General features: G+C 39.4%; 1 non-coding gene and 2 pseudogenes across 1 annotated transcript; 1 reads left to right on the top strand and 2 right to left on the bottom strand.

Annotated features, from left to right (window-relative positions):
* Positions 1–1,582: 1,582 nt before the first annotated feature.
* LOC113647610 lies at positions 1,583–1,691 on the bottom strand (annotated as a pseudogene).
* Positions 1,692–1,896: 205 nt separating this feature from the next.
* On the bottom strand, positions 1,897–2,015 carry LOC113647603. Its single transcript, XR_003441706.1, has one exon. It is a non-coding gene; the product is annotated as a 5S ribosomal RNA (ribosomal RNA).
* A 445-nt stretch (positions 2,016–2,460) lies between these two features.
* LOC113647542 lies at positions 2,461–5,206 on the top strand (annotated as a pseudogene).
* Positions 5,207–24,209: the final 19,003 nt, after the last annotated feature.

Genomic DNA, 24,209 nt, shown 5'->3' with positions numbered 1-24,209 from the left:
CACCATTTCTTTCGTGTCCTTCTCAATTGTTTGTCCATTACTGTAGTTAATATTCTCCTTCTCTCTTTCCCCTTGCTGTCTGTTACTCGTTTCTCCTTCCATTTCTTTTTGTTGTAGTCCTTCTTCCTCTTGTCCTTCATCCATTTGTTCCTCCCCCTCGCTGTTTCCTTCATGCACCTGTCCGTCCACCCGTTCCTCCCTCCTCTTCCTCAATCTCACACTTTTTCTCAAAATTTCCTGACACTCCAGGCACCTTACCACATTGCACTCTTTGGCAAAATGTCCCCTTTCTTGGCATTTATAGCACTGGAAATCCGGGCAGTCCTTGAGCAGGTGATCCGGGCTCATGCACAGCCTACAGGTCTTCACCTGGTGACTATGCATCACCCGGAAATACTGCGATCCCTCCGCCGTTTCCATTTTTGTGCTGTATGGCAATGATGCCACCTCTTTGGGGAACCTTACTTTCAGGAACCTTGTTCCATCCTCGACTTTGGTGTCCGGGTAGTATCGTCTTTTAATTTTTGATATGGGATTAACTCCCCATCTCTCCAATTTTCCAATTAGATCTCTATCATCCAGGGAGACGGGCAGGTGCATGAAGGAAACAACATAGTCTCTATTTTGCAGATTTTTTATTTCACAGTTCACCCCTTTTATAATCAGTCCATCAATTAATGCCTCACACGTTTCCTCTTTTTCCATCGTTAGTTCATATTCTTTTCCTTGCCTTGGCCTCAATGCCAGAATTTTCCCATTTCCACATTTCTCAGTTACTGCTTTAATAATATCCATAGCTCTGACCTCATTTAAGTTCTCCACGTTCACAATCACCGTCGCCTCCTTTAGATACATCCTTCCTTCTCTCGCGGCCCATTTTTGTCCGTGTCCTACTCGTCGTTGATAATCCATTCCAGTGTCATTTGCCATGCATCTCTCTCCAGCCAGTCCAGGGTCATTTTCCGTTAATCTGTCCATTTTTAAGAAAGTTAACCGCCCTCCAGTCAGCCAAAGCTGCTGTAAGGTGGTTTTAGAAAACTAAGAAAAACAAAACAAACAGAACTATGAAAATCAAAAAATAATACAAAAACAAACAGAGAACTCAAAATGGTGGAGAGCCTCTCTCTCCAAACTGCAGCTAGTCACTTCGTTCTCACCAGCGCCCGCTAGCGTTCTCAGAGTGGAATGGCCGTAAGCGAGAAGAAAGTTGAAATGGAATGGAACCCATTCATAAATTGTGTTTGAGAAGACTTTGCAGATTAGAGGTTTGGGGCAGGTGCAAGAAAAGAAAAGAAAAGAAAAGGAGGTTTTGTCTTTTTTAAAACCGTGTAATGGTGCAACAATGGTGTTGTTTTTGATAGAAAACAAAGTTCGTAAGTTCGAGGAAAGTTGGAATGGAATCCAATTATAAATTGTTTGTGTTTTTCTTTTTCTATTTATTTATATATTTTTATTTATTTTTCTTCTTTCTCTTTTTTTTGTTGTTGTTGTTTTCTATCAAAACATCATCTACAGGGTATGAACATTAAGATGTTGTTGTTAGAGAATTCAAATAGTAAAGTAAATGAATGCCTATGTCAAAAGCTTACAGTACCTGGTATTCCCAGGCACTCACCTATCCAAGTACTAACCAGGCCCAACTCTGCTTAGCTTCCAAGATCGGGCATTCTCAGAGTGGAATGGCCGTAAGCGAGAGGAAAGTTGGAATGGAACCCATTCATAAATTGTTTGTGTTTTTCTTTTTTCTATCTATCTATCTATCTATCTATCTATCTATCTATTTATTTATTTATTTTAATTGTTGTTTTCTTTCAAAACATTTGCTACAGGGTATGAATATTAAGATGTTGTTGTTAGAGAATTTAATTAGTAAAGTAAATGAATGCCTATGTCAAAAGCTTACAGCACCTGGTATTCCCAGGCAGTCACCTATCCAAGTACTAACCAGGCCCGACTCTGCTTAGCTTCCGAGATCAAACGAGATCAGGCAATCTCAGAGTGGAATGGCCGTAAGCGAGAGGGAGGTTGGAATGGGACCATTTCTAAATTGTTTGTTTTTTCTTTTTTATTTATTATTTATTTATTTTTTTTAGCTTCCGAGATCGGATGAGATCGGGCATTCTCAGAGTGGAATGGCCGTAAGTGAGAGGAAAGTTGGAATGGAACCCATTCATAAATTGTTTGTGTTTTTCTTTTTTCTATCTATCTATCTATCTATCTATCTATCTATCTATCTATCTATCTATCTATATTTATTTATTTAAATTGTTGTTTTCTATCAAAACATTAGCTACAATTGAGCTAAGTATATCTATGGAATTGGCTGCTAAAGAAGCCCAGCAATTGAGCTCAAACAGTAAAGTGTACAAGATGGAGACAGAAAAACAAACTGAAATTAAAAGCCCATGTTTTCGTTGTGGTAAGACTGGACATTCACCTGTTTCATGCTGGTTTAAGGATATGGAGTGCCGCAGCTGTAAGAAAAAGGGACACATTGAGCGGGCATGTAAAAATAAAACGGAAAAGAAAAAAATACATCAGAAAAAAGTTTTCAGAAGGAAACAAAAGAAGCACGTATTTACAGTCGGACAGGAAAATAAAGAGTGTACCGACACATCTGATGAGGAATTTCCTTTGCATGTGCTCACTGTAGCAGGTGGAACTAAGGCTTATAAAGTCACTGCACTGCTGAAAGGACAGCCAGTGAAAATGGAAATCGACACTGGTGCTGCTGTATCGCTGGTGTCAGATGCGGTATACAGTGAAATACTCAGCCACCTGCCACTCAAAAAACCTGATGTTGTCCTTAAAACCTATACTGGAGAATCAGTGACCATGAAAGGGCTCACCCAAGTTACAGTTGAGTTGAATGGACAAACAAAAAAACTGCCATTGTATGTGGTTGCAGGTGATTACCCCTCGTTGATGGGACGTTCCTGGCTGGAACAACTAAAGGTGGACTGGCAGACCATACATAAGATAACACCTAAAACCCTGGACCTCAAAGGTGTCCTTGAAAAACAGTGAAATTTTCAAACAGGAGTTAGGCAGCATGGAGTGAAATTGACAGTGGAACAGGAAAGCCAGCCAAAGTTTTTAAAGTCCCTGCCCCTGCCATACGCACTCAGACCTAAAGTAGAGACGAGCTTAAATGAACTTGTGAGGAATGGAGTGCTGGAGCCAGTCAGTGTAAGTAAGTGGGCAATGCCTATTGTTCCAGTTATAAAGAAGGATGGAGGCATAAGGATCTGTGGGGATTTTAAAGTTACGGTAAATCCAGTGTTGTCAGCTGAACAATATCCCTTGCCTCACATTAATGATCTTTTTGCGGGGTTGACAGGAGGACAGAGATTCAGCAAAATCGACCTCAACCAAGCATACCTACAGATGCATGTTGAGGAACAGTCCAGAGAACTGCTCACCATTAATACCCACAAAGGGCTATTTCGGTATAAACGTTTGCCATTCCGAATTACGTCAGCTCCGTCCATTTTTCAGCGAGCGATGGATCAGATCAGGTCTGTTATCTAGATGACATTCTAGTGACTGGCATGGATGAAGAGTCGCACTTACAACACCTGGATGCTACCCTTGCGAGGCTGAAAGAATACGGATTAAGAGTGTGTAAGGATAAATGTGAATTTTTCCAAGTTGCAGTTGAATACTTAGGCCAAGTCATTGATGCCTCTGGTCTGCATACATCCCCATCCAAGGTTAAGGCTATTGTGGATGCTCACAAAAGCGTCAGCCAGTTACGGTCTTTCCTCAGCTAACTGAACTATTATGGCCGTTTCATTCCAAATATTTCTACACTGTTGAAACCTCTGCACAAATTGTTATGCCATGAAAATAATTGGAAGTGGAACTCTGAATGCCAGGAGTCATTCAAGAAAGCAAAGGAGACGCTTCTAAGGTCAAATGCACTCACTCATTTTGACCCTGCTCTTCCTATTCAGCTGGCCTGTGATGCTTCCCCATATGGTGTGGGAGCTGTCTTGTCCCACATCATGCCCAATGGTCAAGAGAGGCCAATCGCATTTGCTTCCAGGAGTCTAAGCAAAGCAGAAGCAAACTATGCTCAGATTGAACGAGAAGCATTGAGCATTGTGTTTGGAGTACGTAAGTTTTTCCAGTATATTTTTGGAAGGAAATTCACGCTGCTGACGGATCATCGTCCACTCACTGCAATATTTGGTCCACACCATGGCATTCCTGCTCTTGCTGCAAGTAGGATGCAGCTCACACCTATGACATCAAGTACCGAAAGTCGGAATTGCACGGAAATGCAGACGGGCTGTCCAGGTTGCCTCTTGCTGAAAAGGTAAAGGAAGCAAGTGTGGCTAAAATTTTCTATTTCAGCCATGCATGTGGAACGGGCCCCTATAACAGCCGTGCAAGTACGCAGGGGCACACGAAACGACCCTGTTCTTTTTAAGAGTCGTGGATATTGTTATGACAGGCAAAGGGGAGAGCGATGACCTGAAGCTGAAACCTTACATCTCTCGACGTCCTGAACTTTCAGTGCAGTCAGGATGTTTATTGTGGGGAAGGAGAGTGGTTATTCCCCCGGCTTTACGCAATCCAGTGCTAAAACAGCTGCACATAGGACACTGTGGAATGGTCCGCATGAAGGAGATTGCCAGGAGTAGATGGCCAAATTGAGGAAAAAGCCAGGACCTGTACCTCATGCCAGTGCATACGTAACACACCACAACTTGCACCGTTGCACCCGTGGGAATATCCTGAAAAACCATGGCATCGCATTCATATTGATTTTGCAGGCCCAGTCGAGGACAAAATGCTGTTGGTAGTCATGGATGCACACAGCAAGTGGCCTGAGATGGCCATTATGAAATCTACTTCAGCCGAAAAGACAATTGAGAAACTGGGAGAAATTTTCAGTAGATTTGGATCACCAGTGCAACTTGTCTCAGATAACGGCCCTCAATTCACATCTCACGAGATGGCCACATTTCTATGGGCAAATGGTGTACAACATATCACGTCATCACCCTACCATCCTGCAACTAATGGGTTAGCAGAAAGGTTTGTCCAAACCATGAAACATGCTTTGAAAGTGTCACTCGGGCAGGGCACATTCCATCAGCGTTTGCACAGCTTCTTGCTCTTCTATCGTAGTACATACAACCATCAAAGTGTCGCCAGCACATTTGCTGTTCAACAGAGAGCTCAGGACAAGCTTTGAGCTGATTAAACCAGCAACACTCAAAGAAACTGTTCAACGGCAACAAGAGCATCAAGTACAGTTACGGAATCTGCGAGCCAAACACCGACTCTTTGCAACAGGCTCATCAGTGCTTGCTCAGAACTATGGTAGTGGTCCGAAATGGGTTCCAGTTACTGTGGAGGCCCAGACAGGTCCAGTGTCATACAAGGTTAAGACTGCTGACAATCTTTCCTGGAGGAGACATACTGATCAGTTGCTTGGTGGAGCCAGCACCGTTACAGATGTTCCTGAGGTCACAGATGCCACTGATGTAAATTCTCCAACTTCATTAATCTCTACAAAGGAACCTACGATGACCTCAAATGATTCTTTTGCTAACGAACCATTATCTCCCTCGGCAGAAAATGGAAACCAAAAAGGCCGTCGGTATCCAGTAAGGGAGCGGCGTCCACCTCCGGCATTTATCGGATTACACTCAGTTAGGGGCTACCCTTATTGCTTTGGGGAAGAATAATCCCCTAAGGGTAAGCTAGGGTCTGGGGTAGTCTACCCTCATTCCCAGGTCACCATATTGTTATTGTATAACATGACTCAACAATAAAGACTCAATGTTCACGTATATATATATATATATATATATATATATATATATATATATATATATATATATATATATATATATATATATATATATATATATATATATAAAGTCTATGTTCATAGGTATGTTGATAATAGGAAGTAAATTTTATAAGTGGTACAGTTTAATCTGTGATCTTGTGTTATACCTCAGAGAGTAAGAGGGGAGGAAATGTTGTGTATGTTGTTAATGCTGTTAATTAACTACATTTCCCAGAATGCACTTTTGCGTGTGTTTCCGGTTGTTCATGTTTTTCCAGTTTGTCTCTCTCTGCACATGTGAGTAAAGAACATTCTCGTTTAGTCCGTGTGTGTGTGTGAGCCGTTGCTGTTCTTAAAAGGACATTAGTTTAAAGTGAAATAAAAAATTATAAAAACTACACTGATAGTTGAAAACAACAAAAAGTTATACAAATGGCAGAAACAACAACATATGTGACCGCCGTGCTGTCCAAGGCACACAACACTAGTTTTAAACATCAAATACACGGTTAAATGTTATAGTGTTTGAAAGCTTAGACTCTCGGGATTTTATTAAGCCCACACACAAAGCATAATATGATTTATAGCCATCATACTAATTTAATCCAAGTTGATAGTCACCGGAAATAGGCGGCGCTTACCTTTCTTCACTGGGGTAATATTTTCCAAAACAAATGCTTGTAAAAAATCCCCAAGAGTCTAAGGAACTGGAATATGTAAGCCTTTTAATCCAAAACGTTTTAATCAAAAACGCGTTTATGACCAAAAAATTTACTTCCGTCCTTGATCTTTTTCTTCCAACGTTGTGTGATCTGACAGATTCACTGGTGTCTGCTGCCCTCTTTTGGATGTTAGCACATCTATAGAGAGATTCCCCATTCAAGTCTATGGGGAAAAAAAACACCCCTTTGTACCTCCATACTGGGAATTCTGGAATTCTGATTGCTTACAAAATAGATAGCACACCTCTCCTCAATGAGCCGGTCGATTTGACACCACATTTATGGGTCTAGGACAAAAGCTGTGGGACAAGTTACGTGCCGAAAAAGTGTCCGGAGGAAGAAGAAGAAGAAGAAGAAGAAGAAGTATGCAAGAGAATAAGAATGTGCTTTAGCAAACACATTAAATAGCACAGAAAGACACCTTTTCCAATGTGTTGCAATATTGTGATGTATCTGTCAAAGCAACTAATTGTAGGCTGTTTATAATTTGCAAACAAATGTATAAACAAAATTTAAACAACCATAAATTTTATGTTTAATGACAGCCTATGTTTTAAGAGTTTTATATTAGTATTAACCTAAAGTTACAGTTTTTTGTAAGAAATGGGAAATGTTTTAATAAATATTTTTTTATACAACATGGGTACATTTTATACATTTGGGTTTATTCATTTGTATAGCAATTTAAAATGGTTTTAATTGTAATAGCATTACACCAACATATTGGTAACAGGTTACAGTTTGATTCTGAAAAATCATCGATTTGCAGCATTTACTAGGTAAAACTAATACAACAACATATTGGCTTTTAGTGTATTTACAAGATCTTACTGGCAACTTTAGTTGCCATCTAAACACTGTAATTTGGTTAAATTACAAAAATACTATAACACATGATACAAGTTTGCACTTACATTACTGTAAAAATAACACCAAAGTACTGTACTTAGCATACAACATTTTCCTGTAAACTGCTTTACAGTATAATAAAATGCAAACCATTTTACATCAATTACCAACACTTTTACAGGATTTTATTGGCAACTTTTTTGCGAAGTAATTCTTGTAATTTATACAGTACATTTTTTACAGTGTATGTTAAAGTTTGATTTCCAAAAGAAGTTGTTTCCTTGCCATACAGCACCAAATTTGAAACAGCAGAGGGCATGCAATACATCCAAGTGATGCACAATAGGCAGGTGAAGACTTGCAGATTGTGTATGAGCGTCGGACACATGATGAGGGATTGCCCGGACTTCATATGCTCTCATATATCTCTTTGAGCAAGGGCACTATGCAAATGCCCAGTGTGCAAGAGGGTGCTCATCAGCAAGGAAGTTTAGTTTAGTTTAGTTTAGTTTAGTTTATTAATTTATAAAGCACTTTTAAAAACAACAGCCACTGCAGCCAAAGTGCTGCACATCAAGTAAAAACAAACCAAAAAGAAACACATAAAATTCTACACCTTCAAACAGAGTTAAAACATACAGAATAAAACTTTTCAATTCAATTCAATTCAAGTTTATTTGTATAGCGCTTTTTACAATAGACATTGTCTCAAAGCAGCTTTACAGAACATAAACACAGAGCAACAGGTAAACATAATTAATGATAAAGGAATTAACGATTAATAAAAGAAATAAGAATTAACAGAATAAAAATTCTAGATTATTATTAGATGTATACAGTTCACAGTGTGTATGTATTTATTCCCCTATGAGCAAGTCTGAGGTGACTCAGGCAGCAGTGGCAAGGAAAAACTCCCTTAAATTGGTAAAGGAAGAAACCTTGAGAGGAACCGGACTCAAGGGGGAACCCATCCTCATATGGGTAACACTGGGGGTGTGATTGTAATATACAGTCAGTTAAATGTTGTATTGGTGTAAGGTTCAAGGACTTCTGATCTCCTGAGTACCACAGAGTCTAACTGGAGATGTCTCAGGATTCTTAGAGTCGGCCTCGGCTCAGTGGACGTCCAAAGGCTTCGTCCCACAGAGGACGTTAGGAGCTGGTACAGTGTCTGGATGCCTCGGGATAGGTAGAAAGAGAGAAGCAGTGGAAAGGGATTAACATATCTGCTGTTCATAAAAATGTGCTGGTCTGATGTACTGGTGCATGATATTATGGGATGTATTATGTGTATGCCTGACTAAAGAGATGAGTTTTTAATCTACATTTAAACTGGGAAAGTGTGTTTGGGGTTATATGGTCATACTTTCTTGTCCTAGTAAGAACTCTGGCAGCTGCACTTTGGACTAACTGTAACCTATTTATTAAAGATGCAGGACAACCACCTAGTAATGCATTACAATAGTCCAGTCTAGAGGTCATGAACGCATGAACTAGCTTCTCAGCATCAGATACAGACAAGATGTTTCTCAGCTTGGCAATGTTTCTAAGGTGGAAGAAGGCTGTTTTGGTAGTATGAGCGATATGATTTTTAAAAGACAAGTTACTGTCTAATATGACACTGAGGTCTTTCAATGTCGAGCTACTTGTAACTGCACTTGTTAAAGTTACAAACGACTTGTTCTTACCTTCGGACCAAGACTGTATGTCACTATTAGTTCTACTTGACCTTAGTGCTGCATTCGACACTATAGATCACAACATTCTTCTAGATCGCTTACAATATTACACAGGTATTCATGGTCAGGCTTTAAGCTGGTTTAGATCCTACATGTCTGACCGATACCATTTTGTAGAATTAAATGGTGAATCCTCCAGTTTACTACCAGTTAATTATGGGGTCCCTCAAGGATCAGTTCTAGGACCTCTGCTTTTCTCTATATACATGCTTCCATTAGGGAACATTATTATAAGACATGGGATTAGTTTCCATTGTTATGCTGATGACACACAGTTATATATCTCATCAAAACCAGATGAAATAGCCACAGTGTCCAAATTAACTCAGTGCCTTAGAGAGATAAAAGACTGGATGAGCTGCAACTTTCTATTGTTAAACTCCGATAAGACAGAAATACTACTCATAGGTCCAAAAACCAGTGCACATAAACTCTCACAACTTAACTCCCATTTAGAGGGATGTACTGTCATGTGTGAAGATCAATGAATGTGAGTCACACACAGATTACTAGGCAAGTGCACAGCACAGCGGATTTGCATGTAGTTTAGCATAAAATGCAAAAATCAAAGAGCTAAAATTACAAGTATACAGCAGAACAAAGGTTACCAACATATATACAATGGACCGAAATACACTGCCATTTGGCCCGTAAGTGCAAATAACAGTCAGAGACCTATCCCCGACCCGAAGGCGCAGGGAAATGACCCTCTCGTTCACCGGGGTGAACTCCAACACATGGCGGCTGAGCTGGAGTTCACCGGGGTGAACTCCAACACATGGCGGCTGAGCTGGGGGGCTATAAGCAAGCCCACACCAGCCCGCCGCCTCTCACCATGGGCAAATCCAGAGTATCAGAGAGTCCAGCCTCTCTTGAAGAGTTGGGCTCCAGAGCCCAAACTGTGTGTTGAGGCGAGCCCAAATTTCTCTAGTCGGTATCTCTTAACCTCCCTTACCAGCTCAGGCTCCTCCCCCCCAGCAAGGTGACATTCCATGTCCCTAGAACCAGATTCCGTGTCTGGGGATTGGGTCGCTGAGGCTCCCATCTTCGACTGCCACCCAATCCACAATGGGTTACGGTTCCTCCTGCAGGTGGTGGCCCCACGTTGCTCCTTCGGGCTGAGCCTGGCCGGGCACCGTGGGGTAAGACCTGGCCACCATGCGAGCCCCAACCCCCGGGCCTGGCTCCAGGGTGGGACCCCGGTTGCGCCATACCGGGTGACATCACAGACCTTGATTTTAATTTCCTCATAAGGGGATTTGAACCGCTCTTTGTCTGGCCCATCACCCAGAACCTGTTTGCCTTGGGAGGCGCTACCGGGGCAGAAAGCCCCAGCCAACATAGCTCCTAGGATCAACAATAAAGTGGTGGTTCAAGCCCTGTTGGCTTCATCAAATCAGGACCTTCAGCATGCACTGGGACGGTTTGCAGCCGAGTGTGAAGTGGCGGGGACGAGAATCAGCACCTCCAAGTCCGAGGCCATGGTTCTCAGCCGGAAAAGGGTGGATTTCTGAATGGATTTCCGAATGTGGTTGGATGCATTGATAACACACATATTCCGATCATTGCAAGTTCTGAAAATGAAGTGGATTATCTCAACAGGAGGTCCACACACAGTTTTAATGTGCATGTACACTGACTGTTTCTAATGTTCAAAGACTACATCACAATACTGTACATCTCTCATTCTTTGCACTGTCCACAGGTAATATGTGATGCTGCACATATAATCACAAATATGGAAGCCATGTAGCCCGGCTCTGTTCATGACTCAAGAATGTAACCGGAGTCAACTTTGGGCAACAGACTGGAAAGGCATAAGTAAATGTATGTCCTATACACATATTTCAATGTATGCACTACACACTTACAGGGGAAATTCTGTTCAGCTCTAAAGCAATGTGAACTTTCTTACAGGAGAGATTGATGGCTTTCTGCTGGGAGATAGGAGTTACCCATGCCAGCCAAATCTTATTACCCCTTACCCAGAACCTGAACCAGGCCCCCAGCAGTGCTTCAATGTGGCACACTGCAGGACAAGAGCCCAGGTGGAGATGACCATAGGCCTGTTGAAAGCACGTTTTCAGTGCCTACTTCACCTCAGGGTAACCCCTGAAAAGGCCTGTGACATTATTGTGCCATGTGTTGTTCTCCATAATATTGCCATAATTAGAGGGGAGCAACACCCTGCCCTACAATTGCAAGATCCTGAAGAAGACCCCATCAACCCTGCAGATTTCCAGGATGGAAGGGTAGTCTGGGATATTATACGCCACAATGTCTTCTCAGATTAATAATGATCTCCACCACAACCACCACAAAACAAAAAAATATAAGGTGAATAAACACAATCACAGCAATTCATATGGTGTTTTTTATTTCCTACCACAAAAAAAATAAAAAAAAGGTTAACAAGGATGACATACCCACCTAAAAAGTGGCACAGCTCCCACATACAGGGGTGTGCCTGGTGTCATTGGAAAGAAGACAATCTCTAGTTTCCGATACAAATGTCAGGGTGATTCTAGGCCTTACTGACACAGAGTTACAGAGGCTAGAATGGAGGATTTTTATTTCCGTCAGAATTGTTTACCTGACAAACTGATTAAATACATTGCTGTAAAACATGCTAGGAGCTAAACAATAACTCAGGGTCATAGCCACATGTCTTAGCTTTCACCAGAAAAAGTTTGAAGTCAAAAGACTCAAAAATGGATTTTATATGAATGTTTTTCTACAGACATGTCTGTGCATTTTTTTCTTGTTTATTTGTTTACTGTATAACTTTGTATAAAAAGACAGCATGCTGAATTTAAAAGGCCTAAAACAAAGAGAACATCTCGTTGGAATCGTCTCCTTATTGGCTAAAGAGCTGTAAAGGTCCCGGATCATGATATCGCTACTGGAGGAAGCAATTGTCAATCAAAAGGAGGGTGTTCCAAATAGAATGAAGAGCCATTGGCTTCTTAGCTGCCTATCTCTGCACCACGGGCACCGATTGGCTCATGAGAGGGCTTGTTTGATTCGTTAGACTCTGGACTACAAATTTGACAAGTGTAGTTTTATAAGCCTCTAATGAGAAGTGAGAGCCGAAAGAATGGACAGAAGTGAACTACTGTTTACAGTTTTCAGTCAGAAACGTAATTATTGTGAGGCGAGCAAAGCGTTTTGGATTTAAAGGCTTGGATATTACATTTTTTTGGACTCTTGGGGATTTATTTTCCAAAAATATTTGTTTTGGAAAATACCCCAGTGAAGAAAGGTAAGAGTTTAAAGGTAAGAAAACAAACTGAACTAACACCGCCTAGTTCAGGTGACTATCAACTTGATTACATTTTTATGACTGCTATAAATCATATTATGCTTTGTGTGTGGGCTTAATAAAATCCAGAGAGACTAAGCCTTCAAACAGTATATAATATAACCATGTATTTAATAGGATTCAATGCTTAAAAGTTACAATGAATTTGATGCAGTCTCATTATTATTATCATATTATTAACATTACCTCTGTAGGCCTCTGTGTGGCAGCAGAAATGGTTTCTTCATCATCCCCATCATCCTGTAAAGATGAGCATTTCCTTAAGGTACACTTTATAATACTATTTGTCATAAATTATGGTGTATTGAGTAGGCTACTTACAACTACCTGGGGTTCTGTTGCCACAGGAGGCTCCAAGAGACAGATATTACCATACAAATCTGTTGGGATCAACAAAAAAACCTAACGCAAAGTTATATAAATGGAAAATCACAAAAAGTCTATATAAAAAAATAACACATACAGTAGGTAGACCTCTTACATTTTATGAAGCCACTTCTGGAATCTTCTGGAGAGACTGATTCTGATGAAGTCCCTCAAGGAATTCCCTCAGCCACTGGCCTTTCAGCATTCAGGCTCAGGACCATCTCCTCTGCATTTGTCAGAGGTGGTGCTGCAGGTCCTCCACCTGTTTTTTAAAAATATAAATTTTAAAATTTGATGTTAAATCCACTATTGTTTTATACAGAATTGTTTTATAGTCTTGAAATAAAGTACAGTATTTAGATTACTTAGTATTTAATTACAGTCAACACTGAATAAAAGTAATTAACATGTAAACTTACATTTCTGCATTTTCAAAAACAGTTCTGCTGGTGAGTGTAATAAGTCTGTGTTTTCCCTGTTTCTGTCTGCTGTCTTGCCCTGCTGTTGATTGTTTGCTCCGCCCACTTGTTTGTTACCATGGACACTAATTGTACTCAAACTTTCCCTCAGGTGTGTTGTCTTAGTCTCTCATTGTCTCTGCTTTGTGATTGGTTCCTGTCTAATATATATACACTGTTTGTTCATTTCCCTGTCGCAAGTTGTTGTATGTGTTACTGTTTCCTGTCAGCCCGGTATGCTACCTAGTCTTGCCTACCTGTCTGTGTTCCTGCGTTGTTTTGTTTATTAAATGTTTAACTGCAATTAGATCCTCACTTGCCTTTGTCTCATCGTGACAGTGAGAAATATGCAGCCCTCTTTTTGTCTGACACTGTTGCCATGGTGACTCGTGATATCGGCACTCTATTGATAATGGCTTTTTATAGTTGTGGTGCACTTGTTTAACTCTGAGTCAGTCAATTTAGAGTTGATAAAACTGAGTTTTTTTTGGTACAGAACAGTTGAAAAGAGTTATAGTTTCCCATCTCAGGTGTTGTCAACTCAGAGTTCAAGTTCAAACTCAGTTGGTTGAACCACCTTTCTGAAACAGGCCCCTGATATTCCAAGACAGTCATCATCGAAGTACTAACCAGGCCCAGCTCTCCTTAGCTTCCGAGATCAGACGAGATCGGGTGTTCTCTGAGTGGAATGGCCGTAAGCGAGAGGAAAGTTGGAATGGAACCCATTTATAAATTGTTCATTTGTTTGTTTGTTCTTTTTGTTTGAATGTTGTTGTTAGAGAATTCAAATAGTAAAGTAAATGAATGCCTATGTCAAAAGCTTACAGCACCTGGTATTCCCAGGCAATCGCCCATCCAAGTACTAACCAGGCCCGACTCTGAGAACGCTCGAGCTCGTCTGATCTCGGAAGCTAAGCAGAGTCTACTATTTATCTCTAGTAGTATCTAAGCTTTTTTTTACATTCTTGCATTGCTGTTGTCTAGAAAGCATTCAAGCCATAAATGTGTATCCGTAAAAAAGTATTTGCTTTGTATACTTCTACAGATAATGATAAATAGATACACACACATCTAAAGGAGTTAAATGAGTGCCAGTTTTAAGGTGAACTTGAAGATAAACCAAACATCAACACAAGCTTAATTAAGCTGTTATTCACTGTTTCTTATTGTAGTCCCTTCAACCTTTCCTTATATACAAATTACCTACCACTGTTTGAGCACCAGTGAGTGATTTCCGGTTGAAAGGGAACTCTGGCGCGTTTGGCTGCCGCTCCTCTCTCCCGTTTTTAGTAGTTTTTTTGGCAATGTGAAGACAATTTGTCTCTTTTTATTTTATCGTGATGTGGAATCATGCTTCCCATGTTGGACTACTGCATTTATCCTGAGTGCTGTTTACTGGAATTTACTCTTTTGTTGCCTGGCCCAGGGCGTACACTGCTTACACCGCTGTGAGGCTGCTGTTGGTGTGGACCATGCCTGAATGGTTCTCAGGGACACTGCTCACCAGTTGTTGAACCTGAACAGACATTTGGTTATGTTGAAAGATGTACATACTCTCTGCAGTCATGTTGGAATATTGAGACCTAAGCGTTACATACATCGTTCTTCAAGGCGTAGCTTTTTATGCTCAACATCTAACCCTGTCGCTTATCCGAGATTTCGGCGCAATCCCCATAGATTGCTGTTTAGATCTACAGGGGTTAATTTTAATAATTTATCAGCACTCAGTTATGTTGCATTGGATTCATCTCCTTCCCCGTGTCTGCTGAAATCAGCATTGGTTAACGCGATCTGTCAACAACAAAGATATAATTTTATCTGACATTATTCTAGAATAAAAGATGGACCTTGTCTGTTTAACTGAAACATGGCACAAATAATCTGATGGTCTTCTTTTTAATGAACTCCTGCTGGCTATGGATTATTTGACCTTCTGCATTTTTCTGGTGGGGGTATCATTGTGTTACACAGTTAACAGTTCAACATGTGTCTCATGGCTGCCCCAAAATTTGACTCATTTGAGTGTCTTGTTTTGAGTGTTTCTGCGCCCCTCTCTACTGCAGTGGGTACCGTCTGCAGGCCACCCCACCGGGTATTCATGTGACATCACGTGTAGCCCTGCCCACAAAATAAGCGAAGTCATAAATTTTGCACAACATGGACATGTCATATATCAAAACACTCAGCCCAAATAGGGGAAGTGCCTCACGTGTGTTTTGGTCACGTCACGTGATGTCACGTGTAGCCCCGCCCCTAAAATCATAAATTTTGCACAACATGGACATGTCATATATCAAAACACTCAGCCCAAATAGGGGAAGTGCCTCACGTGTGTTTTGGTCACGTCACGTGACGTCACATGTAGCCCCGCCCCCAAAGTAAGCGAAATCAAAAAGTTAGCACGGCATAGACATGTCAAAACACTCAGCCCGATGAGGGGAACTGCCTCACACGTGTTTTGGTCACATCAGGTGACGTCACGTGTAGCCCCGCCCCCAAATAAGCGAAATCAAAAAGTTAGCACAACATGGACATGTCGTATATAAAAACACTCAGCACGATGAGGTGAACTTGCCACGTGCAAGCACTATTCACATTTTCTTCAGGAAATGTACCGTTCTAGTTATTATTATTATTCATCATGATAAACATTTTACATGTTCAACACAATCCAGTTGATTCATAAATTTTATGGTGACACACCATTCTGCCTGCTACACTAGACACATCAACTGAATATACACTAAGACCATCAGTAGAAATGATTTATATCTAAATAAATAACTGACCTTTTACAGAAGACAGATTAAGACTTTAAAAAAAACATTTTTACAACACAAGGACACAGAATCAGTGTGATTCAATGCAGTACATTTATATTTTACGAATAAATAAAGTGATAAATAGTAATATAATAAATATATAAATAAGTGCAGTGCCAAATAATCATACAACTCGATGAATAAAATAATGACAACATAATGTATGATGTGAAAAGATCTGCTCTCAGCTAATATGTTTTCAAAAGATTTGCTGCCATTTATCAGTATTTAATATCAACTACTTTTAAACCTCTGCTTTACCCCTAAAGCTCACATCTCTTATTGCAGTGTACAGAGCTACAGTAATTACAACTGATGTTATCAGGAGAAATTCTAAAGTAAAACCAGATGTGTTATGAGAACTTTTCACATTTTTGTTTCATCATAATAGAAAATAAAATCAGGGATTAATATACATACATTATTGTACTAGTTATAGAAAGAGATTTAACATCATAATCTAAAGCAGGGGCGTAGCCATCATTTAAAAAGTGGGGGGGACGAAATGTTATCTGTGTTATGTTAAATGTGTTCTCTGTTTTATTTTATTTTTTTTTCAGTTAACCCTTGTGTAAATGACAGGTTTAATTTTTAATCATGATTTTTTTAATCATGCTTTATATGCATTATGATTATATATTATTATAAAACAGAAGGAAACAAAGAAAGAAACAAACAAACAAAAAAAGACATAACAAAGAAAAAACAAAGAAAAAAATAGAACAGCTTGCCACTGGGACAATTCCCTTAAAAGGACATCTTTGTACCTTATTTAACCACAAAAAGTTATAGTTTTACATTAAGGTACACATTGGTACTCTGGTAGTAATGTGTACCCTTTTGAGTATAAAGTACAAAGATGTCCTTATAATGGTACTAGAGTATATTTACATATTTCAAATTGTATTTTGTGTATGTACAGTACATGGCACACAGTAATGGATACTTGCACATTCAAATAATTTTCGTCGTCCTCGTCTTTGTCGTGTACATACAGTGATACATACTTGATATTATGTAGAATTGGCAGATTTAAACATGCTGTAAGATCTCAGTTCAACATTATCTTTATTCTTATTTGAAGGGTTTTGATAACACACTTGTTAAAACAAAAGACATTATAAAAAAGTTCATATAACGTTTGTCAATACAGATATTTTTCCTTATAATCCTTTAAATTAAAACTTGCTAATTATTCAACAAGAGCAACAGGCAAAGTTACTAAACATTGTGCAACACAATTCGGACACCATATGCCAACTTACACTGCTTGACATTTTTATAAAAAAGGAGTGAAGCCTTTTTGCCTCTTTGAGCTCATCGTAACCAAATGCTGGACCGCGGGTGTGACTCGAGCTACAGTACTGGGGGCGCATGATGATGAGAGACTGATTGCCGTGAATGTCATGCATACCTCATGGTGAACACAACTCTCCACTAAAAAAGTGAGGGGGACGAATTTACTTTTTATAAAAAGTGCGTCCCCCGCATAATCTATGCCCCTGAACTAAAGGTAACTTAAAATTAACTTACAGGTAACACAGAGATCACATTTTATTTTATTCTCTACTGTACTGTATTATTCCCTTCTTTCAGTTTGTGAAACACATCTCCATCTGGTTGTTTACGCCATTTCACTGTGATCATCTCTGTCCCCAAATCATCCTTCAGTTTCTGGTTGATCTGAAGAACAGAATAAGACTTTTATTACTAAATAATGCAGGATAGAGACTCACTTGTAGGACATGATACAGAAAGTAAATACAACAGTCATAATCTAATTACAATACAGTTTATATGTGTCAGAGTTTGATGAATACTGGGAAATGTACATTATAAGTCTTATGGAGGATGAGACCCACCTGCTCCAAGATGGCCGTCAACACTGCAGGATCATTCACATCCTTATCGGATTGGACCTTCACTCTTAATGTTTGTTGTACTTTGATATCTAAATGCAGAAACACAAACAATAACACAATTAAAATAATTGTAACCTATATCTCACTCAAATCTGAACTCAGTATAATTTGCCTAAATGTAAGACTGAATAAAACATTAGCTCACCTGAGTAACAGAAGAAAGGCATTATGTCTGAGCACAGAGCATCAGCAGCCTGACCGTTATTTATATAACCACAGTTTTCATTCTTCAGGGCATTATCAGGTTTTCCAGTCATCCATCTGATGGTAGAGAAATTGGTTTGGTCTGTCCATTTCCAGGAGTCTCTGAACAGACCAAACCAAGTGCTGCCTGATATCAGTCCCTTTATAACCGAGTCTTCAGTTGCATCTCTTGAGCTGGCCAAGTCTGTGTGATGCTGTCTGCAGTAAGTCTGAGCTTCAAGCCATGTCATTTTATTAGAAATGTAAATGTACCTCTTATTTCCAGTATTACTGCCTATGAGAATAAAAAAACACATGATGATTCATAGGTTTGGGGTAGTATTAAGTATAAAGTAACATTTAGGGAATTTTAATTCTTAATGTTATTTCAAAATTAGAAAGTATACAGATTACAGTACAATATAGAACATTAAAACCCTTAAAGAGAATTTCTCAAAGGTTGCTGACAAAACAGCAAGAACATGACAAAAATGTAAACCTGGGTAGACTGAACAAGGAAGTATTTCCCAAGAGTCTAAAATGTGCTATAAATAATTCTGTTAAATATTTTTCCCAGTTCAATCAAATAAGTATATTAAAAACACACTGTTCAAAATTTTATTACAAAACAACATTCTCTACTGAGAAATAGGAAAGTGATCAATATGTAGGTTCTGACCAGCAAAACAGACAGAAGGGTTTGATTGAGTACAGCTCACATCCATCCAACCCACAGCATCAATCACAGCACACTCCTCATGTCCACCACTGTCGTTGGGTTCACCTTTGTACCATCTCATGTATCCTACTGACACATTCCCCATGGACCAGCGCCAGCTGTTGATGTCATTGTAGAGTCCAATCCAAGCACTGGAACTGAATTGATGTCTCTGTGCTTCATTCTGAAGTCGGACCATGTTGTCATTACCGTCGATGATAGCCAGGTCAGTGTGTGTGGCTCTGCAGTAAGCCTGAGCATCACTCCAGTTTTTCCCCTGCTGGATCAGATAGTACTGACGAGGGACAGACAAGACGAGAGGAACAAATCCTGTGGATAAATTTTAAACATTATCTGAAATCTTTGCTCTGCTTTTTTTCTTTATTTCTGTCAGGACCACTTTGTCAAATGAGAATTTATTAGATGATATGTATCTATATGTATGCAGTTAGTGTTGTCGGTATGGTTCTGTTCTGGGCAAGAATCCACATGCCTGTATGTGTGCATGCATGGCCAGGGCGGGGAGAGCAGCAACTAGAAAATAGAATAGACCCCCAAAACAAAACCAAGTGTTGCAGTAGAAGCTGGTAAATCCGGAACTGATCAAAGATCGGAGGAGTGTCATCTGGGCTGAGCAAATGTCGGCATATATGCAACGAGTACGTTGCTGTAGTCAGTTAAAGCAAAGTGTGAAGCAAAGGGGGAAGCATAATGCACCCCTGCAGCATTGATATAAACAAGCATGTTGTATATACACTGAATAATAATGAGAATGGGTAGGGGAGTATGTGTCCTGTAGAAACTCTGGTTTCTCATGAAGCTTGATATTCAACATCCAGAGGAAAGAAAACGATGTTACAGTATGAAAGCTAGTACATCTAGCTAATCAACAATCAGGGGAAGGTCACCCTGAAGTCTGTTGAGCTGAGTGTGAATCGTAATGGTGGAAGCAGAATATGCCCCGCAGCAGTAATATGGACAACGTTAGGTTGTATATACGCTAAGCTAGCGATAACAGGTAGGGGAAGCATGTGCCCTGTAGAAGACTCTAGTACATCTGGGGCTAATCAATAATCAGGGGAAGCATCACCCTGGGCTGAGCTGTGCATATTTGCAAAAGCATGTTGCGCTTTTTTTTTTTTTTAATTATACAACAAGCATGTTGTATATCCACTCAGATATAGTGGAGGCAGCTGAGCAGATGGTAGCATAGCTGAGCAGATGGTAGCATATTTGCAACAAGCATGTTGCTGTAGTAAGTTGAGGCCAAGTGTGCAGCGTAAAGGGGAAGCAGGATACACCCCTGCAGCAGCAATATACAACAAGCATAGTGTGTATACACTAAGCTATAGTGATAACAGGTAGGGAAAGCATGCACCCTGTAGAACAGTCAGGTTGCTCATGAAGCTTGATATTCGAACATAATTTTGAAAGCTAGTACATCCGGGGCTAATCGACAATCAGGGGAAGCATTACCCTGCATTGATCAGATGGCCACATATTTGCAACAAGCAGCTTGCTGTAGTAAGTTGGGGCCAGATGTGACTGGCAGTTTGCACAACCCTTTTCAGAGCTGTACAGTTGCCAGCGTGCTGTTTACAAACCAGGCAGAGGTGCAGCCCATCAGGATGCTCTTTATAGTGCAGGTGTTGAATGTTCTGGGGATGCTGTGGCTCATTCCTATGTTCCTCAGCCGTCTTGGGAAGAAGAGGCGTTGATAGCTTAACATAACATATATGCCTAGCAAGACATAGCATAACCTAGCATAACATGACTGGACATGGCATAGCATAGCATAACCTAGCATTGCAAGGCATATCAAGGCATAGCATTACCTAGCATAACGTAACCTAGCATAGCATAGCAAGCATAGCATGGCATGACCCATTGTGACATGCATAGCAAAACATAGCATAACATGGCATAGCATAACATAGCATGACGTAGCTTAACATCACAAGGCATAGCATAGCCTAGCATGATGTAGCATAACATAGCATAGCAAGGCATAGCATAACCTAGCATACGTAACAGGACATGACGTCAAAGCATAACATAATTTTCAATCAAAGCTACTCCGGTGAACCAGTCGCCGTAATTACACGCTGATTAATGTTTAACTGCAATAACAATTACGAGTATTTTGACAACACGTGCAATTATTTATTTATTTATTTTTTGAAAAAGTGTGCTTGTATGCAATACTTCTTTCTATTTGCTGTTGTAACAGAGAAGTTTTCTTAATAAAGGTATTATAACATAGCGTGACATAAACTAACATAACCTAGCATAGCATAACATAATGTAGCGTAGCATAGCATAACAGACTGTACAACACGCCAGCCCTAAGGTCACTTCCGGCTCAACAAACACACCATTATGCACGAACATGCGCGCCATATCGATTAACCGTAAGTTTAAAGCATATCCAAACTTTCCTTTCAGCTCGAGTATACTAAAAATAATCTACTTGTAGTTCCATAGCTTGCAGTTTAAACTCTGAATAGCCGCCGGGTTTAAATCGCAGCAGCAGCAAAGCGCAGTTTAATTCGTGGCAGCATCGAAGCGCTAGAAGCGGCTCAATGAATGGGAATTCGAATGGTCGTTAAATGCTCGGTAATATGGATGTCATAACCGGATTGGTGCGCATCGTGGACAGCTGATTAACAGCTGATGCATGCTTGACGGCGTGGCCTGCCAAAACTAACGCGATGCTTGATTTTAATTAACTCTTCCATAATTTTCAATTATTTAATTGTGCAACTTCACACTGAACATTTTTATCATGAAACAACTTTTTTCTTCTCAGATTTTTCTTTGTTACAAAATTATGAAATTCTGAATTTTATTGAGGAAGCTATCATTTTAAATCAGCAGACTAAGCAGCTCACTAAAACTTACACCTAAAGTGCACACACACACACACACACACACACACACACACACACACACACACACACACACATGCTTCTCTCACCTGTGAAAAACAGGAGTATGAAGAGACGCTGCTTCATTACTGATGTGTAGATAAACGCACTAAGACAAAATAAATGTGATTAAAATCCCTCAGCAGTTCTGATCAGAAACACTGATAACTGTAAGTACCACATCACTACATATGATTATAACTGAATTTAAACGCTGATTAGTTCAGGGGAGGCAAACTCAGTATTCATGGAATTATTGAATGTAAAACCTCAAGCAATGTTCATTTTAACAAGTTTATTTTATTTTAAATTGTCAGAGGAACAGAAGATGTCTGCACACAAGTACAGAGGAGCTTTTATTATATCTGAAAACAAATCCAAAAGTACTGTAGATCAAACCAAAAAAGCACAAAGTAAAAGACAGGTTAGTAAACAGCAGGTAATATATCTGAACCAGACTTTGATCACACAGAGCAAAACACAGGCTGTAATGAAAACTGAGAACAGGGAAGACAGAACATGAGGCTTAGTAACATCACAACCAGAGAGAACACAGAACATGAGGCTTAGTAACATCACAACCAGAGAGAACACAGAACATGAGGATTAGTAACATCACAACCAGAGAGAACACAGAACATGAGGATTAGTAACATCACAACCAGAGAGAACACAGAACAACATATAAAACATCATAAATGATAAACTGACGATGAACTGTTTCTTAAACTAAAGACTGGAAATACATTTGTAAATAAGGAAGTTCATCTTAACTTTCATCTTAACAGCTCCTAATTTATGACTAATGCTATTTTATTAAGATTATTAATACTATGAAGAGCTGATTCATAAACTCTGTTCACAATCCAAGGGAGACTGAAATTACTTTGATTAATCACCTGAGAGAACTAATAAGTGAAAGTGAAAAAGTGACGTGACATACAGCTAAGTATGGTGACCCATACACACACACCGTGAACACACACCTGGAGCATAGACCAACACTATAGGAACAACAATGGGGTACAATATAACAAAATAATAAAACAACTTATAAGATAAGCAGACAGAATACACACAAAAAAAAAACCACACAGAATCCTACCTTTCCAGTAGACAATAAATTCAAGATGAAGAACTAAGGCAGACTGGATACTGAGCTGGTACACCTTCAATATAACTGAGTAAGACCTACCCACAATTCACACCTTAAGGGAGACTGAAACTACTTTGAATAGTCACCTGAGATAAATAATTAGCATAGACCAACACTATACGAACAACAATGCTATACAATATAACCAAAATTAAAATTACACAACCTTATAACAATCTGCATTAAGCAGATAGTACATGAAAGTCAGATTTCTACCTTAACACACATGGATATGAACAATATCAGTATTCAGTATTTCAACAGATTATTTCAGTTAGAATTTCACAACTTTTCTATAATAAATACACAAGGTACAATATTATGGTCTTTTTTTTTGTCACTTTGACTGTCAGAGGCCTTTTTCCATTTGGTGATAATGTGAGCTACATTTTTGTTTTCTTCTATGGAAATTTGCTCTGCAATGCATTCAGTCTCTGTCATACTTTACAAAACTTTTGATTAAACCTAAACAGAATTTTGGTGGAAGTGTTGGGGTATTGGAAATGTGATGGTGAACACCATAACCTTGAAGGTTTATTTACTATAATAATAATAAAACATTTAAACTTAAATTAATTTTTTTTTTTTTAATTTTAAAATTTTTTTAAAACCATAGATTTGTTGAGTGAGAAATAAAACAAGACACATTGCTACATTTAACATTCAATACATTTCAAGTTTATTTGTATAGCACTTTTTACAATGGAGTTTGTCTCAAAGCAGCTTTAAAGAACATAAACATAGAACAGAAAGTAAACATAATGAGAAATATAGAGAATTAATATAGTACAAATTCAAGATTATATATAGTTCACATTGTTTATGTATGCGTGTATGTATGTATGTATGCATGTATGTATGTGTATGTATTTATCAGCCATGAGCAAGTCTGAGGTGACTCAGGCAACGGTGGCAAGGACTCCCTTAAATTGATAAGGAAGAAACCTTGAGAGGAACCAGATTCAAAGGGGAGCGCATCCTCATATGGGTGACACTAGAGGGTGTGATTACAGATATACAGTCAGACAAATGTTGTATTGGTGTAAAGCTCACATAGAGTTCAGATCTCCTCTTAGTATCACAGAGTCCAACTGGAGCTGGTAGATTTGTAACTGTCTCTGTACATGAAAGAGTCAGACATTAGACACTACACAACACTGTACAATATCATCCATTATACAAGGCTGTGTAGATGAGCTGTTATAGGAATAATCTT

This window comes from Tachysurus fulvidraco, chromosome 16 (genome assembly GCF_022655615.1).
Source record: "Tachysurus fulvidraco isolate hzauxx_2018 chromosome 16, HZAU_PFXX_2.0, whole genome shotgun sequence".
Lineage (NCBI taxonomy): Eukaryota > Metazoa > Chordata > Actinopteri > Siluriformes > Bagridae > Tachysurus > Tachysurus fulvidraco.
Note: the sequence above shows the minus strand (reverse complement) of the source record. Positions and strands in the feature narration are given on the sequence as shown.